We start from the raw sequence: 16,687 nt of genomic DNA, 5'->3' as shown, positions 1-16,687 counted from the left end.
GAGAGGCACAGAGCAACAAGAGCTGACACCCACTGTTGGCACTGTGTAACTGGTACAGTCAATTCCAAAAACAATTTGATGAACTTGAGTAAAGTCAAAGACTTGTATATCACACAATCCAGCACATTCCTTCCAAATCACACACCTTAGAGAATCTCTGGCAGGTATGCACAGCAAGCTAAGACAACATTGTTAAGAAACAAACAAGTGAAAAAAAAAACATCTAAGAACAGGAGAATCAGGATGAAGAATGTTGTATTTCTTTCCATTTTTTAAATTTAATTAAAAAAACATTTTTACAATATTGTGTTGATTTTTACCATACAGCAACACAGATTAGCCATAATTATACCTACATCTCCTCCCTCCCCAGCCTACCCTCTTCCCCCTTAGCCATCCCTCCTGGTCATCAGGGAGTGTAGGACTAAACTTCAAGAACCATGGTTACATTTTGCCACTATGGCAAAATATATCTCTCATGAGAAATATATTGGATAAAAAAATACTGAACAGTTCAGTTCAGTCGCTCAGTCGTGTCTGATTCTCTGCGACCCCATGAATCGCAGCACGCCAGGCCTCCCTGTCCATCACCATCTCCCAGAGTTCACCCAGACTCATGTCCGTCGAGTCGGTGATGCCATCCAGCCATCTCATCCTCTGTCGTCCCCTTCTCCTCCTGCCCCCAATCCCTCCCAGCATTGGAGTCTTTTCCAATGAGTCAACTCTTCGCATGAGGTGGCCAAAGTACTGGAGTTTCAGCTTTAGCAGGAGTCCTTTCAAAGAACACCCAGGGCTGATCTCCTTTAGAATGGACTGGTTGGATCTTCATACATGTATGCAAAGTTTCAAACAGGCTACAGTAAGTGAAATTTAGAGGACTGAGATAAAACCATAAATAAAATAATGAGATACCCAGCATCCAGGATGGGGCTTCTCTCACTGGAGTTGGAGGGAAGGCAGAAGATGAAACAAAGAGGTCTGAGGGGACCATTACTGCCCTTAAGGCAGGTGATGAAGACCTGGGTGTTTGGACTCTTGTGTACTTTACAGCATTTAGATTTCCTTTGAACCAACTGGATAATACTTAAAAAAAAGAAAAAAGAATTTAAGTGAAATAAAGTTAACTTAAATGGTCGTTTAGCCATCTGCCCACTCGAAGGGGTGGACACTTCATCCCAAGCTCAGACCATATCACTGGCTTCCCACCTCTTTCCCCTTCTGTCTCCCCTCTTTAGTTTCCTTTTACCTTATTATGCAAAGTAGTGAGCAACTTTCCACAATTTCCAACGGCAAACTCACCTCAAAGCTCATCTGTAGATATTCAAATTCCCTGCAGTAGAAACCTGGGCTCCCCAGGTGTTGCTAATGGTAAAGAATCCACCTGCCAATGCAGGAGATATAAGAGACCTGGGTTTGATCCCTGGATCTGGAAGATGCCCTGGAGAAGGGTGTGACAGCCCACTCCAGTGTCCTTGCCCGGAGAATCCCATGGACATAGGAGCCTGACAGTGTACAGTCCATAGGGTTGCACAGAGTCGGACACGACTGAAGCAACTTCGCATGCACGCAGCATAAACCTAGCAACGTTCAAAACATGTAGCACTGCTGTAGAACAGAAACTGGTCGATTAGAATGGACGTGGGGATCAATCAGAATGTTAAATGATGATTACAAAGCAACTGTGATAGCCTCTCAGACTGAACTAGATGCATCTTGGCCCTAGTTCAAAGCAAATCTACTCAACAATGCAGACCATAGACATCCATGTACACTCTTTGTGGACATCCTGTAAACACTTGTAGTTTGGCTGAGTTATGATCCTGAATGGTTCGCCCAATTGAAGCTGCTGCTGCTGCTGCTAAGTCACGTCAGTCATGTCCGACTCTGTGCGACCCCATAGACGGCAGCCCACCAGGATCCCCCGCCCCTGGGATTCTCCAGGCAAGAACACTGGAGTGGGTTGCCATTTCCTTCTCCAATGCATGAAAGTGAAAAGTGAAAGTGAAGTTGCTCAGTCGTGTCCGACTCTTAGTGACCCCATGGACTGCAGCCTACCAGGCTCCTCTGTCCATGGATCTTCCAAGCTAGAGTACTGAAGTGGGGTGCCATTGCCTTCTCCAGAAACAACCTATATCCACATGCAAAAGAAATAAACTTAGACACAGACCTTATACCCTTCACAAAAAGTAACTCAAAATTGATCATAGACCGAAATATAAAACAAACAAAACAAAAACTAGAAAATAACACAGAAAACTTACATGACCTAGGGTACAATAATGACTGTTAGATATGAAGATCAAAGGCATGGTCCATGAAAGAAATAATTGACAAGCTGGACTTCATTAAACTTTCAGACTTTTGTTCTATGAAAGACAGTATCAAGAGAATGAGAAGATAAAACACAGACTGGGAAAAAATATTTGCAATAGACACATATAATAAAAGACTATTATCCAAATATACAAAGAATGCAGGAGACTTGGTGGCTCAGACGGTAAAGCATCTGTTTGCAATGTGGGAGACCTGGGTTCGATCCCTGGGTTGGGAAAATCCCCTGGAGAAGGAAATGGCAACCCACTCCAGTACTCTTGCCTTGAAAATTCCATGGACTGAGGAGCCTCCGCAAAGAGTTGGCCATGACTGAGTGACTTCACTTTCACTTTCAACAATAAGAAAGCAATTCAATCAAAAAATGGGGCAAGACTTCACAGGCATTCCACCAAAGATATGTAGGTGGAAAACATGCATATGAAAAGATGATCCCTATCATGTCACCAGGGAAATGCAAATGAAAACTGCAGTGAGGTACCACTGTACATATATTAGACTAACCATAGTCTGGGACGATGAGAGCACCAAATGCTAACAGGAATGTGGAGCAGCAGGAACTCTCATTCATCACTGCTGGGAGAGCAAAATGGTTCAGCCACTCTGTATGACAGTTTGGTGGCTTCTCACAGAACTAAACATTATCTTACTATGATGCAACAGTCAAATTACTTGGTATTTGTCCAAAGGAGTAAAAAATGTATGTCCATACAAAAACCTGCACATAGATTTTTATAACAGCATCATTCATAATTGCCAAAACTTGGAAGCAACCAGCCTGTCCTTCAGTAGGTTAGTAGGTAGATAAACTGTGGTCCATTTAGACAATGGAATATTACTCTGTGATAAAGGAGTAATCAAGCCACAGAAAGCCAGGAAGGAATCCTTAATGCACATTACTAAGTGACGGTAGTCAATTTGAAAAGGTTACACACTATATGATTCCAACTATATGACATTCTGGAAAAGTGAAAACCATGGGAACTGTAAAATGATCAGTGATTGCCTAGGGTTGGAGGAAGGGAAGGGTGAACAGGCGGAGCATGGAGGAGTCTGGGGCAGGGAACATACTATACAATATGATAATGATTTATTCATGTGATTTTTCATTTGTTCAAACCCACAGAATACACAGCATCAACAGCTAACAGTCATGTAAGCTATAGATTCTGGGTAATAATGATGTGTCTGTGCAGGTTTATCCATTTCTGCAAATGCACCCTCCGTCGGTAGTAGATCATGACCATGGGGCAGGCTGTTTGTGTGCTGGGGGAGAGTGTATACTAGAAACCTCTCTGCCTCCCTCAATTTTGCTATGAACCTAAAACTGTTCTAAAAACATGTATTAATAATATTATTTTTAAACATACATAACTGTTTCACTTATTAACGTTTCATTTCCAACTTTTTGTTCTCTCCTTTGTTGATTTGCAATTATTCTATGTTAATGCATTAAGGCCTTATTTATGCTAAAAGTCTTCCCTGTGGCTCAGTGGTAAAGAATCTGTCTGCAATGCAGCAGCCACAGGAGACATGGGTTCAATTTCTAGGTCCGGAAGCTCCCTTGGAGGATGAAACGGCAACCTATTCCACTATTCTTTCCTGGAGAATCCCATGGACAGAGGATCCTTGTGGGCTACAGTCCACAGGGTCTCAAGGAGTTAAATATGATCAAAATGACTGAGAATGCATACTAAAATTCATTCTAAAGAGCTTCTATTTCATTGATCATCTTGAATTTCTTAATTGCTATCCATGTATATGTTTTGTTGGGCTTGTGTGTGTGTGTGTGTGTTTAGTTTTAAAAATGAGATCTAAAGCAACCTAGATGTGTATCAACAGATGAACAGATAAAGAGGTTGTGGTACATACATACAATGGAATATTATCAGCCATATAAAGGAATGAATCTGAGTCAGTTCTAGTGAGGTGGATGAACCTAGAACCTGTTATACAGAGTGAAGTAAGTCAGAAAGATAAAAACAAATATCATATACTTACCAACACATATATATAGAATATAGAAAAATGGTCCTGATGAACCTATTTGCAGGACAGGAAGAGAGATTCAGACATAGAAAACAGACTTGTGGACGCAGCAGGGAAATGAGAGGGTGGGAGAAATTGGAGAGTAGCATTGAAACACGTACATTATGTGAAATAGCTAGTGGGAAGTTGCTGTATAACACAGGAAGCTCAACCAATGCTCTATGACAACCTAGAGGATTGGGATGGGGTAGGGGGGTGGGGGGAGGTTCAAAAGGTTAGGGATGTATGTATACTTATGGCTGATTCACATTGCTGTATGGCAGAAACCAATATAACATTGTAAAGCAATTGCCCTCCAATTATAAAAAATAAAATAACTTTCAACAACAACAAAAAAATGAAATTCTTATTTCTTTTGGGGTCTTTCCTATCAACAGGTCTATCATTAGATGCAACAGACAAGCCACACAATATACGTTTTAATAAAGAAAGAGACAGGTCATCTCCTATTGTCTTCATTTTCAAAATACACTTTGCTAACCATGGAGATGGCGTGGGGTGGAATTCAGGCAGAGTGCACTCAGTTTCTGGATTTAAATGGGAGATTAAACACAGGTATTGAAACATGCTCCTTCCAGATACACTTTAAAAATAAAGGTTCATTTGAAAAAACACATAAACCTACAGAAAAAGTGAGACCAAGTAAGGAGGTAAGAACAAAAGATACTGAAGGCTTCAAATCAGATGGATGGGGTGGGAGCTGACCTCAGAGACCTGAGCAAAGAGAGTCCAGAGCAGGAGGTGGCTGGAAGCTGAATGATTGACGGAGCAACATCCTGAGTGTGTGTATAGTGACTGATGACTCCAGTCTCTTTGATAAGAGTTGCTGTGGGGATGAGGCTGCATACAGAGGAGGGAGGCAGGCCATCCCTCCATTTTTCACATGGACCCTCCTCCCAACAGTTATAGTCAGTCACTCCTGGCAGACCTCCAATCTCACCAGAGAACCCCCTCAATATCAAGCCAGAGTGGGGCCCCCTGTGACCCAAAAGACAAACAGATTTCAGCAGCTCCCTCATCCCAAGGCCAGGTATGGCCCCACAACAGCAGGGACCTTCACTGCAAAGAACTCTTCATGGCACGGAGCAGTGATATGAGGGGCCCACCTAAGCCACAGCCAGACAGGCTTCCTTGAGGACTTCTTATGCTGTGGAGCAGTCAGCTTTGTCCAGCCCTTCTTCAGCTGTGTCCCACTTTACTCATCACTCCTGCAGACGACAGGAGGATCTAGGACAGCCCAGGGTGCATGTGCATGCCCAGTCCCTTCAGTTGTGTCTGACTCTTTGTGACCCCATGGACTGCAGCACACTAGGATCCTCTGTCCATGGGATTCTCCAGACAAGAATACTGGAGTGGGTTGCCATGCTCTCCTCCAGAAGAACCCTGACCCAGGGACCAAACCTGGGTGTCCTGCACTGCAGGTGGATTCTTTACTGCTCAGTTATTGGGAAAGTCACTAGAAGTCTGTTTTTTTTTTTTTTTCTTTTCTTTTTTCTCATCCTAGCTTTATTGAGATATTATTGACATATAACATATGTAATTTTAAGATGTTCAAGGTGTTCATTTCTTAATAATTGAAAAATCAAGCAATTCAATTCACCACATACATAGAATAAAGAGAAAAATCATATGAAAATATCCATACATGCAAAACAAAATTTAATAACAGTTGAACATCCATTTATAATTTAAAACTCCCTACACTTAAAGAATAGTAGGTGGCTTTTTATTCTTATAAAGTATATCTAGAAAAAGCCAGTGTGATATTTAATGATAAAATACTAAAAGCTTTCTTTTTTTTCTGTTTTTTTTTAAATTTTTTATTTTATTTTATGTATTAACTTTACAATATTGTATTGATTTTGCCATATATCAACATGAATCCACCACAGGTATACACGTGTTCCCCATCCTGAACCCTCCTCCCTCCTCCCTCCCCATACCATCCCTCTGGGTCGTCCCAGTGCAACAGCCCCAAGCATCCAGTATCGTGCATCGAACCTGGACTGGCGACTCATTTCATACATGATATTATACATGTTTCAATGCCATTCTCCCAAATCATCCCCCCCCCTCTCCCACAGAGTCCAAAAGACTGATCTATACATCAGTGTCTCTTTTGCTGTCTCGTATACAGAGTTGTTGTTACATCTTTCTAAATTCTATATATATACGCATTAGTATACTGTATTGGTGCTTTTCTTTCTGGCTTACTTCACTCTGTATAATAGGCTCCAGTTTCATCCACCTCATTAGAACTGATTCAAATGTATTCTTTTTAATGGCTGAGTAATACTCCATTGTGTATATGTACCATAGCTTTCTTATCCATTCATCTGCTGATGGACATCTAGGTTGCTTCCATATCCTGGCTATTTATAAACAGTGGTGCGATGAACATTGGGGTACACATGTCTCTTTCAATTCTGGTTTCCTCAGTGTGTATGCCTAGCAGTGGGATTGCTGGGTCATAAGGCAGTTCTATTTCCAGTTTTTAGGGAATCTCCACACTGTTCTCCATAGTGGCTGTACTAGTTTGCATTCCCACCAACAGTGTAGGAGGGTTCCCTTTTCTCCACACCCTCTCCAGCATTGATTGCTTGTAGACTTTTGGGTCGCAGCCATTCTGACTGGTGTGAAATGGTACCTCATAGTGGTTTTGATTTGCATTTCTCTGATAATGAGTGATGTTGAGCATCTTTTCATGTGTTTGTTAGCCATCTGTATGTCTTCTTTGGAGAAATGTCTATTTAGTTCTTTGGCCCATTTTTTGATTGAGTCATTTATTTTTCTGGAATTGAGCTGTAGGAGTGGCATGTATATTTTTGAGATAAGTTGTTTGTCAGTTGCTTCATTTGCTATTATTTTCTCCCATTCTGAAGGCTGTCTTTTCACCTTGCTTATAGTTTCCTTTGTTGTGCAGAAGCTTTTAAGTTTAATTAGGTCCCATTTGTTTATTTTTCCTTTTATTTCCAATATTCTGGGAGGTGGGTCATAGAGGATCCTGCTGTGATGCATGTCAGAGAGTGTTTTGCCTATGTTCTCCTCTAGGAGTTTTATAGTTTCTGGTCTTACATTGAGATCTTTAATCCATTTTGAGTTTATTTTTGTGTATGGTGTTAGAAAGTGTTCTAGTTTCATTCTTTTACAAGTGGTTGACCAGTTTTCCCAGCACCACTTGTTAAAGAGATTGTCTTTAATCCATTGTATATTCTTGCCTCCTTGTCAAAGATAAAGTGTCCATAGGTGTGTGGATTTATCTCTGGGCTTTCTATTTTGTTCCATTGATCTATATTTCTGTCTTTGTGCCAGTACCATACTGTCTTGATGACTGTGGCTTTGTAGTAGAGCCTGAAGTCAGGCAGGTTGATTCCTCCAGTTCCATTCTTCTTTCTCAAGATTGCTTTGGCTATTTGAGGTTTTTTGTATTTCCATACAAATTGTGAAATTATTTGTTCTAGCTCTGTGAAGAATACCATTGGTAGCTTGATAGGGATTGTATTGAATCTATAAATTGCTTTGGGTAGTATACTCATTTTCACTATATTGATTCTTCTGATCCATGTACATGGTATATTTCTCCATCTATTAGTGTCCTCTTTGATTTCTTTCACCAGTGTTTTATAGTTTTCTATATATAGGTCTTTAGTTTCTTTAGGTAGATATCCTAAGTATTTTATTCTTTTTGTTGCAATGGTGAATGGAATTATTTCCTTAATTTCTCTTTCTATTTTCTCATTATTAGTGTATAGGAATGCAAGGGATTTCTGTGTGTTGATTTTATATCCTGCAACTTTACTATATTCATTGATTAGTTCTAGTAATTTTCTGGTGGAGTCTTTATAGAGGTCTATTTTAAAGGGATTTTTCTGAAACCAGATACACTCTTACTTCAAAGTTTGTATTTCAGTATTTCTCAGGAAAAACTAGGATGAATACATTTCTTGGAGTGCTTTCAGCAATTCCCAATCACATGTCCACTTCATTAGCTTATTTATAAAAATGAAGCAAAAATAAAGTTAACCTGCATTTTTGAAATATTTGTCAAAAATGTATTAGATAATGTAATATGTATAAAACTAATGAGCTTATGTGTTTTATGAAATTCTGGTCAAGACTGGTGCTAACATACAATTAAGGTGAGTTACAGGATTTATAACCGTTACTAATACTGAACATGGGGCTTCCCTGGTGGCTCAGACAGTAAAGAATCTGCCTCCAATGCAGGAGACCCGAGTTAGACCCCTGAGTAGGGAAGATCCCTTGAAGAAGGTAATGGTTACACACTCCAGTATTCTTGTCTGGAATACTTGCCTTCCATGAACAGAAGAGCCTGGCAGGCTATAGTTCATGGGGTCACAAAGAGTCAGACACAACTGAGTGACTGACATTTATAATACTGAACATAGATGAATATTTTATTTCAGATTTCAAAATATTTCAGCATTTATAGAAACAAAGTGAACCACTGTTTACTGGTTAGTATTCTATAACATACAAAGTTTTTCTTTTCACATTTTAGGCCTTTTTCCTCCTTCACTGTCATATAGAACTTTAGTATTTTTCATCAATTTAATATTCAAAGCAACACCCCATTTACAGACATAAAGATCAGATCAGATCAGTCGCTCAGTCGTGTCCAACTCTTTGCGACCCCACGAATCGCAGCACACCAGGCCTCCCTGTCCATCACCAACTCCCAGAGTTCACTCAGACTCACGTCCATCCAGTCAGCAATGCCATCTAGCCATCTCATCCTCTGTCATCCCCTTCTCCTCCTGCCCCCAATCCCTCCCAGCATCAGAGTCTTTTCCAATGAGTCAACTCTTCGCATGAGGTGGCCAAAGTACTGGAGTTTCAGCTTTAGCATCATTCCTTCCAAAGACATCCCAGGGCTGATCTCCTTCAGAATGGACTTGTTGTATCTCCTTGCAGTCCAAGAGACTCTCAAGAGTCTTCTCCAACACCACAGTTCAAAAGCATCAAGTCTTCAGTGCTCAGCCTTCTATGGATGGACTAAATAAAAACCCCAAATATTCACATAATGTACAAATGAGTTAACAAATAGGTGTATATTTAGGGAAAGTAATCTAGACAAACTCCTGAACCTAATGACTTCTGTCTGAAACCCCTTCCTCTGAGAACCCTCTCACATGGTTAGTGGAAAGGTAAATTGCTGCAGCCACTGTGGAAACAGTATGAATATTCCTCAAAAAACTAAAAATAGAACTACGATATGATCTAGTAATCTCTCTCCTGGTCATATACCCTGAGAAAATCATAATTCAAAAGGATACATGCATCCCAGTGTTCATAGCAGCACTGTTTACAATAGCCAAGACACGCAAGCAACCTAAATGTCCATTTATAGATGAATGGATAATGAAAAGATGGTACATATATACAATGAACTACTACTCAGCCATAACAAAGAATGAAATAATGCCATTTGCAGCAACAAGGATGGACTTAGAGACCTTATACTAAGTGAAGTAAATCAGAGAAAGACAAATGTCATATGCATATATGTGGAATCTAAAATATAGCACAAATGTACTTCAAAACAGAAACGAACTCATAGACATAGAGAAGAGGCTTGTGGTTGCCAAGTGGGAGGGGTAGTGGCAGAGAGCTGGAATGGGACATGGGAATAGCAGATGCGACCTAGTATTTGTAGGATGGATAAACAACGTCCTACTGCACAGCACAGAGGACTATATTCAGTATCCTATGATAAAACATGATGGAAAAGAACAACAAAAGCAATGTATTAATTGCACAATGTAATTAATATACAATGATTAATTGTGTATGTGGGGGGGCTTTCCTAGTAGTTCAAGCAGTAAAGAAGCTGCCTGCAATATGGTGTATATGTGTACAACTCAGTCACTTTGCTGTACAGTATAAATTAATACAACATTGTAAATCAACTATACTTGAACAAAATACATTTTTCTAAAACCCCCTTTTTGTGAGTCTCTGAACTTGCACGCAGCTTTGCTCTGTTGTTTGTTCGTTTCACTTGGGAGTGGACACACAAGCCCTGTGTGTGTTCAGAGGCCATGCATTTCCCTCACGTGGTCACTGGGACACCCAGAATCTCCCTTCCCTGTTTTAATGAACCCAGGGAAAGAGCTACATCTTTGAGCGTGTTCTTCAGATGTATAAAGTATGTTTTATTTAGAATAAAAAGTAACCTTTGGAAATGTTTTTTAAAAGAGGATTTAGTGACAGCAAGAAGAGAAGCCATTCCGGCCTAAGATGCCTTCCACTCTACATGGCCATGCAGCAGCCTGAAGCCTGAAAATGCCTTTAAGGATCCGAAGCTCACCTGGGAATACAGGTACATACTCACCACCGAAAGAGAGTTCAGTGACTGAGAGGGTCCTGCTGGGAACAGAGCCCCCTCATACTCCCCACAACAGGCTCCCCAGGGATGATGGCAGGAAGGCCCTTACCCCGTGACGGAAAGGCTCTTCTCTGGCTAATTCAGTGAACCCAACAGGAAGGACCTAGAGACGAAATGTCAGCGGTTACCCCACAACAGCTCCGCTACAACTGAGATCAAAACTAACAAGCCTCACCCACGACAGAGCCTCTGATCAGCTTTTCAGCCCTTTTGACTGTCAGACAACAGCCATGTATGATCACATATCTGAAGAAAGCTCCTCTTACAGAAAAGACTTCCTGAAATAATAGGAATAAACAAACAAACAAACAAAAAATAAAAACAACTTGGAGGCAATAGGGACCATGCTGGGAGAAGAAAAACTAAAACATAACAAACATTAGCATGCTCAGAGGAAGAAAAGAACTGGCCTATAAATGAAGTCAGTAATTATATATAATTAACAGATATATATGGTACATATATGACATCTATCTTGTATATATACTATATATGATTAATTACATAATTATAGATAATTGTCTATAAATAAGAACTCTATGCACAGAAAATATACACACATATTTGACATATACATGGCATGTGTGCTGGGCAACCCCGTGGACCATAGTCCGCCAGGCTCCTCTGTCCATGAGAGTCTCCAGGCAAGAATACTGGAGTAGGCTGCCATGCCCTCCAGGGAATCCTCCCAACCCAGCAATCGAACCTGCATCTCTTAGTAAAAGTGAGTGAAGTGAAGTCGCTCAGTCGTGTCCAACTCTTAGCGACCCCATGGACTGCCGCCTACCAGGCTCCTGCATCCATGGGACTTTCCAGGCAAGAGTACTGGAGTGGGGTGCCATCATCTCTTAGGTCTACCTGTATTGATAAGCTGGTTACCACTAGCACCACCTTGGAAGCGCCTGTACGTGGCATACATTTCTGTTATATATACAACATTCAGCAAAGAGTAAAGAGATCCTAATAATGGATGACATGATAGGATGACTATAAAACAGAAGAGAAGAATTTCCAGGTAAGGTCTAATCAAGACTGCAGAGTAGCAAGACCCTGAGCTCAGGAACCCATCCACAGTACAACTACATAGACAACAACCTCTGAGAATGCCCTGAAGCCCAGCAGAACAAGGGTCTACAACTAGGGATATAGGGAAAAGGCCACATGGCGATGCGGAGGAGGGAAGAGACACGGTCCAGTCAGAACCAGCACCTCAAGAGCACAGACTTACAAATCAGGGGACTATCACCACCACGGAGGCCCCCACCCCCAAGGAACCAGGAGTCCGAGCCCCACATGGGGGTCCTCCGCTGGGGCAACTCTGCCAGAAGAATGAACCACCCCTGCCCATTCCTCTGAGTTTAGAAAGCAGCAAGGCTCCATCCTGGAGCGACTGAGGGCTGAGCAAGGCTGAGACTTGAAGGGCTCCCACACAGACTCCCTCCTTCTGAGTTCCAGAGCAGAGGCAGCAGCTTGAAAGGCACCTGGGCCTCAGGAGCAGGAGATTCTTTGACTAATTTTAAAGAGGCTGCCAGGGAGAGAGGGGCCTCCTGAAAATTCCTTGAGGATGGAAACATGGGATGGTCCCTTTTTTTTTTCCTCACTCTCCTTCCGCCTGCTGACCCATCTCCAGTGGGCCCTATTTCTGTCACTCTCCATCATACTAGCTCACCCTGTGTGCCCTGCCTGGTCATTCCTCTGATGACCTGTCCTGCCCAACCCACACGCCCCAGGGTGGCCCTCCAAAGTGCTCCCATCTGAGGGATCAGCCTCCACCACCAGGGTGCCTGCAGCAGTCACAGGCAAACCACAACAGGAGCCCCCCCACCCCCAGGATGACGCTGGGGAGACCAGTTCTGGTGACGAGTGGGCGCTGCACCTCTGTATCCAACAGGACATCTTCCATATCAGGCCGCCCCTTCAAGCCTGGGACATGTAGCTGATATATCTGATACAAAGGAACAAACACAGACAGACTGGCAAAATTAGGACAAATAACACTGATTTAAAAAGTGGGCAGGGTGCCTGAATAGATATTTTTTCAAAGAAGACATACAGATGGTCAACAGGCACATGAAAAGACGCTCAACATCACTGATCATCAGGGAAATGCAAATCAAAACCACAAGGCGATATCACTCAACACCTGTCAGAATTGCTATTATGGAAAACAACAAATTTTGGCCAGGATGTGGAGAAAAGGGAACCCTCATTCACTGCTGGTGGGAATATAAATTGCTGCAGCCACTATGGAAAACAGTTTGGAGGTGCCTCAAAAAATTAAAAATAGAACCACAATATGACCCAGCAATTCTCATTCTGGGTAATTTTCTGAAAAAAAAAAAAGAGAGACACTAAATGAAAAAGATATACACACCTGTACATTCATTATAGCATTATTTACAATAGTCATGGTATGAAAGCAAATAGGTGCCCATGGATAGATGAATAGATAAAGAAATACATATTTTGTATGTATTTGAAATGAAATATTAGATTTTCATTTTTTAAAACTCTTGCTATTTGTAACAACATGGATAGACCTAGAGGGTATTGTGCTTAAAATATGATAATCTGAATTGTCCTATATCTATGAAAGGAATTAAATTGAGAGTTAATCATCTTCTGGCACAGAAAACTGCAGAAGATGGCTTCACTGTTCAATTTTTAAGAAACACTTAAGAAAGAAATGATACCCAAACTACACAGACTCATCCAGAATACAAAAAAGAGAGAATGTGTTTTGTGATGCAAGCCTTACTCCGATACCCAAACTAGGCAACGATGGAACAAACAAAGAAAATCACAGAACAATATCACTTAGGAACATGAATGCACGCATACTTAGTCAGTCCTCACAAATGAAATCCTGCACCGCATAAAGACTCTCATGTATCCCAACCAAGTGTGTTTCATCTCGAGAGCACAAGCTGGGTCAACGTTCCAAAGTCAATCAATGTTGTTCATTATGCATCTCCTGTTAAGTATTTTTACCACAGTACAATGAAATAAAATATTAAAAAAAAATAGTGTGACAGTTCAAGAGTAATAGGTCATTGGGAAATTTTGGTCATTGGGAAATTTGAGGGGAGACCTACTGCCAGGGTTGCCAGCAGGTGAAAGCCCAGGTGGGATGGAAAGCCTCTGTGAGCAGCTCCCTAACCTGAGCAGAGTGATGGGAGTTCTCGTGAGCAGGCCCGGCCACACTGCAGCTCCTCTGCTCTAACTTCCTCATGTGTGAAATAGGCATAGAACAAAGGGCATTAGAATGTCCCCATCATCAGACTAGAGAAGAAGAAGAACAGGAATGCAAAGGATGAGAAGAGAGACTCACCAAGCTCTGCATGACAGCTCCTTACCCCTTGAGAAACAGATAAATGCCCCCAAATTATGGCTTTCCTGTTTGGTTGTTTTTTTGTTTTTGTTTTTTTTTACTTTAAGCTGTGCATTTCATTGTTTTCTTTTTTTTTTTCAATAAGCTCAAGTAATATAGTCATTGTAAGAAACCAGGAAGTGCAGGTAAGCAAACACGGGAAAAAAGTGACACAGAATTCCATTGTCTAGAAAGAACCACCACTGATGTGTCAATTTGGGTGAATACGTGTGTGCGTGCATGATAATTCTCTGTCTTTACTAATCTCCTTTCTCTCTTCAAACACAAAGCTTTCCTTGTAATAAATAAAATAGCTTTATCATTTTAAATAACTATTGCTTTGAGGATCCCATAATTTCTTTTAAAATGGTTAGCTCAAGGCAAGAGAAGCTTTATCAATAAAGATGGACTTTTAAGGATATAAAATGTCAAAAGATCTTGGGAGACCGTGTGGGCAAGTACTTCATATTTTAATAAATGAATCAATTTACTAAAATTCGTTTGCAGTGAGTATTCTGCACACATGGTGATCCTCTGTGAAATAAAGAAATAAAGATGAAATAGAAGGGGATTCTGATCTCACAGTCTTTACTATGTAAGAGCTACAGAGTCAATTTCTTCAAAGAAACATTTATTCAACAAGCTACATAACAGGTGAAATGTGAAAGTGTTAGTCACTGAGTCGTGTCTGATTCTTGGGACCCCATGAACTGTCGCCCGCCAGGCTCGTCTATCCATGGGATTCTCCAGGCAAGAATACTGGAGTGAGTTGCATTTCCCTTCTCCAGGGGACCTTCCCCACCGAGGGATCGAACCCAGGTCTCTTTCATTGCAGGCAGATTCTTTACTATTTGAGCCAGAGGAGACCTTTATGGAGGGTGAGATGGGTGTAGAAAAGCGTCATGATTGTACAGACACTTTAGCTATGTCCCACTAGGAGACTGGAGGGAGGTTTTCTGGAAAAGATGGCATTTTATTGGGTGCTTCACAGTGATGATTCTCAAGCCCAAATTGACTAGGAAAGTTCCCAATGATGAGAGAACAGCCTGTGCAGAAGTCAAGGCAGGACAGAGAGGCCAAAGCCTGGGCCTCTGAGGGCAGCACCAGCTCCAGGCTGAGTGGGAAGGCAGGGCTGGGTGGTCACCAGACCAGAGCTGGCAATGAATTCATCAGAATCTGCCGGGGACCAGCCCCGGCTGATCCAGGGTATTCGAAGCGGGGACGGCGTCGGCGACCTATTTATTTAAATATTTTATCAAAGATATAAAGAGTAATAGGATGAGGATATTTCAGTAGGAAAATTCAGTGGAGAAAAGAGGCTGAGTAGCTTGGTTTATGCGGGAGACCAATAAAACTTCAAAACAAGAAGTTTGCACCACTTACGTAGGCCGCAGGCGTCCTTCCGTTCTCCCGAAGGAAAGGAGACACTGAGGCCTCCCTGGTCGGATCTTAGAAGCCCAGGAATAATTAGCAAGTATGGCGGGTTCCGCACTCCAGATGGAGACTCAGCCAGAATTTGAGAGAGAGAGCGACATTGGGAGACCAAGTTTCGGTGAACAAGGCCCGCACTTTATTTTCCAAAGTAGTTTTTATACCTTAAGTTGTGCGTAGAGGATAATGGGGGAAGGGGTGGAGTCATGCAAGGACAGCAGTTCCTGGTCCTAATCGAAGCCAGGCTTTCAAACTTATTATATGCAAAAGTTCAGGTGAATTACATCATCTTCTGGCCAGGAGGCCTGTTAACATTTTAAGAAACTTATCTTTCTCTACAGGTGATTATTCCAAAGTCAGGCACCAGCCTCCAAAAAAGCATTGGACAAAGCTGCATTCCTATAGGGCAAAGGTGAGGTGGGCTCAATCAAGAAAAGAATTAACTCAAGGGTCCAAGGTTACACACATTGAGGCTACTACTTACATTTCTATACACCCATTATATCAATCAATACACTGCCAAGGACACAGTAGGTAAGGAGTATGGAGACTTAGCAACAAACATTGGCCCAATAAGTGAAAAGCCCTTCACCAATACAATTTCTAATCAATCTTTTAACTACTCAAAGGAATCTGTGTTTAGACAGTTTAGAACATCTCCTGCCTCTCACAGTTGGGAGGCTCTGAACAATCACATGTGGCCGGAAAAACCTATTCAGGCAGGCTAGAGGATTTCCAAAGGAGTTTGTAGGTTAAACACTGTCACACCCAGGAATTATTCACTGGAGCTGTAAGCTAACTCTTTTTTCAGAGAGAGGTAGTGGGGGACAGCCCCCCGTAAAGTCAGAGGTATAGGTGAAAGCACAAAGCAGAAAGTAGGCAGACTCTGGTTTTGGGGGTAGATGCTCGAGAATTTCCAAGGCGACTCCTGAGGCTTGATCCCACCTTTGCGTATGCCAAGCCTCCTTCCTCATGACCTTTGCCACGGGCGGAGCTCGCTCCCCGAAAGAATCTCCACAAACAAAATTTGCAATTGCCCAAGAGATTTACTGGACAGAATGGAAGAGGAGGAGTAGTTTAGGGCCCTTGCAAATGAC

Source organism: Bos taurus, chromosome 4, assembly GCF_002263795.3.
Source record: "Bos taurus isolate L1 Dominette 01449 registration number 42190680 breed Hereford chromosome 4, ARS-UCD2.0, whole genome shotgun sequence".
Taxonomy (NCBI): Eukaryota; Metazoa; Chordata; class Mammalia; order Artiodactyla; family Bovidae; genus Bos; species Bos taurus.
The sequence above is the reverse complement of the archived record's forward strand: the minus strand, read 5'-3'. Positions refer to the sequence as shown.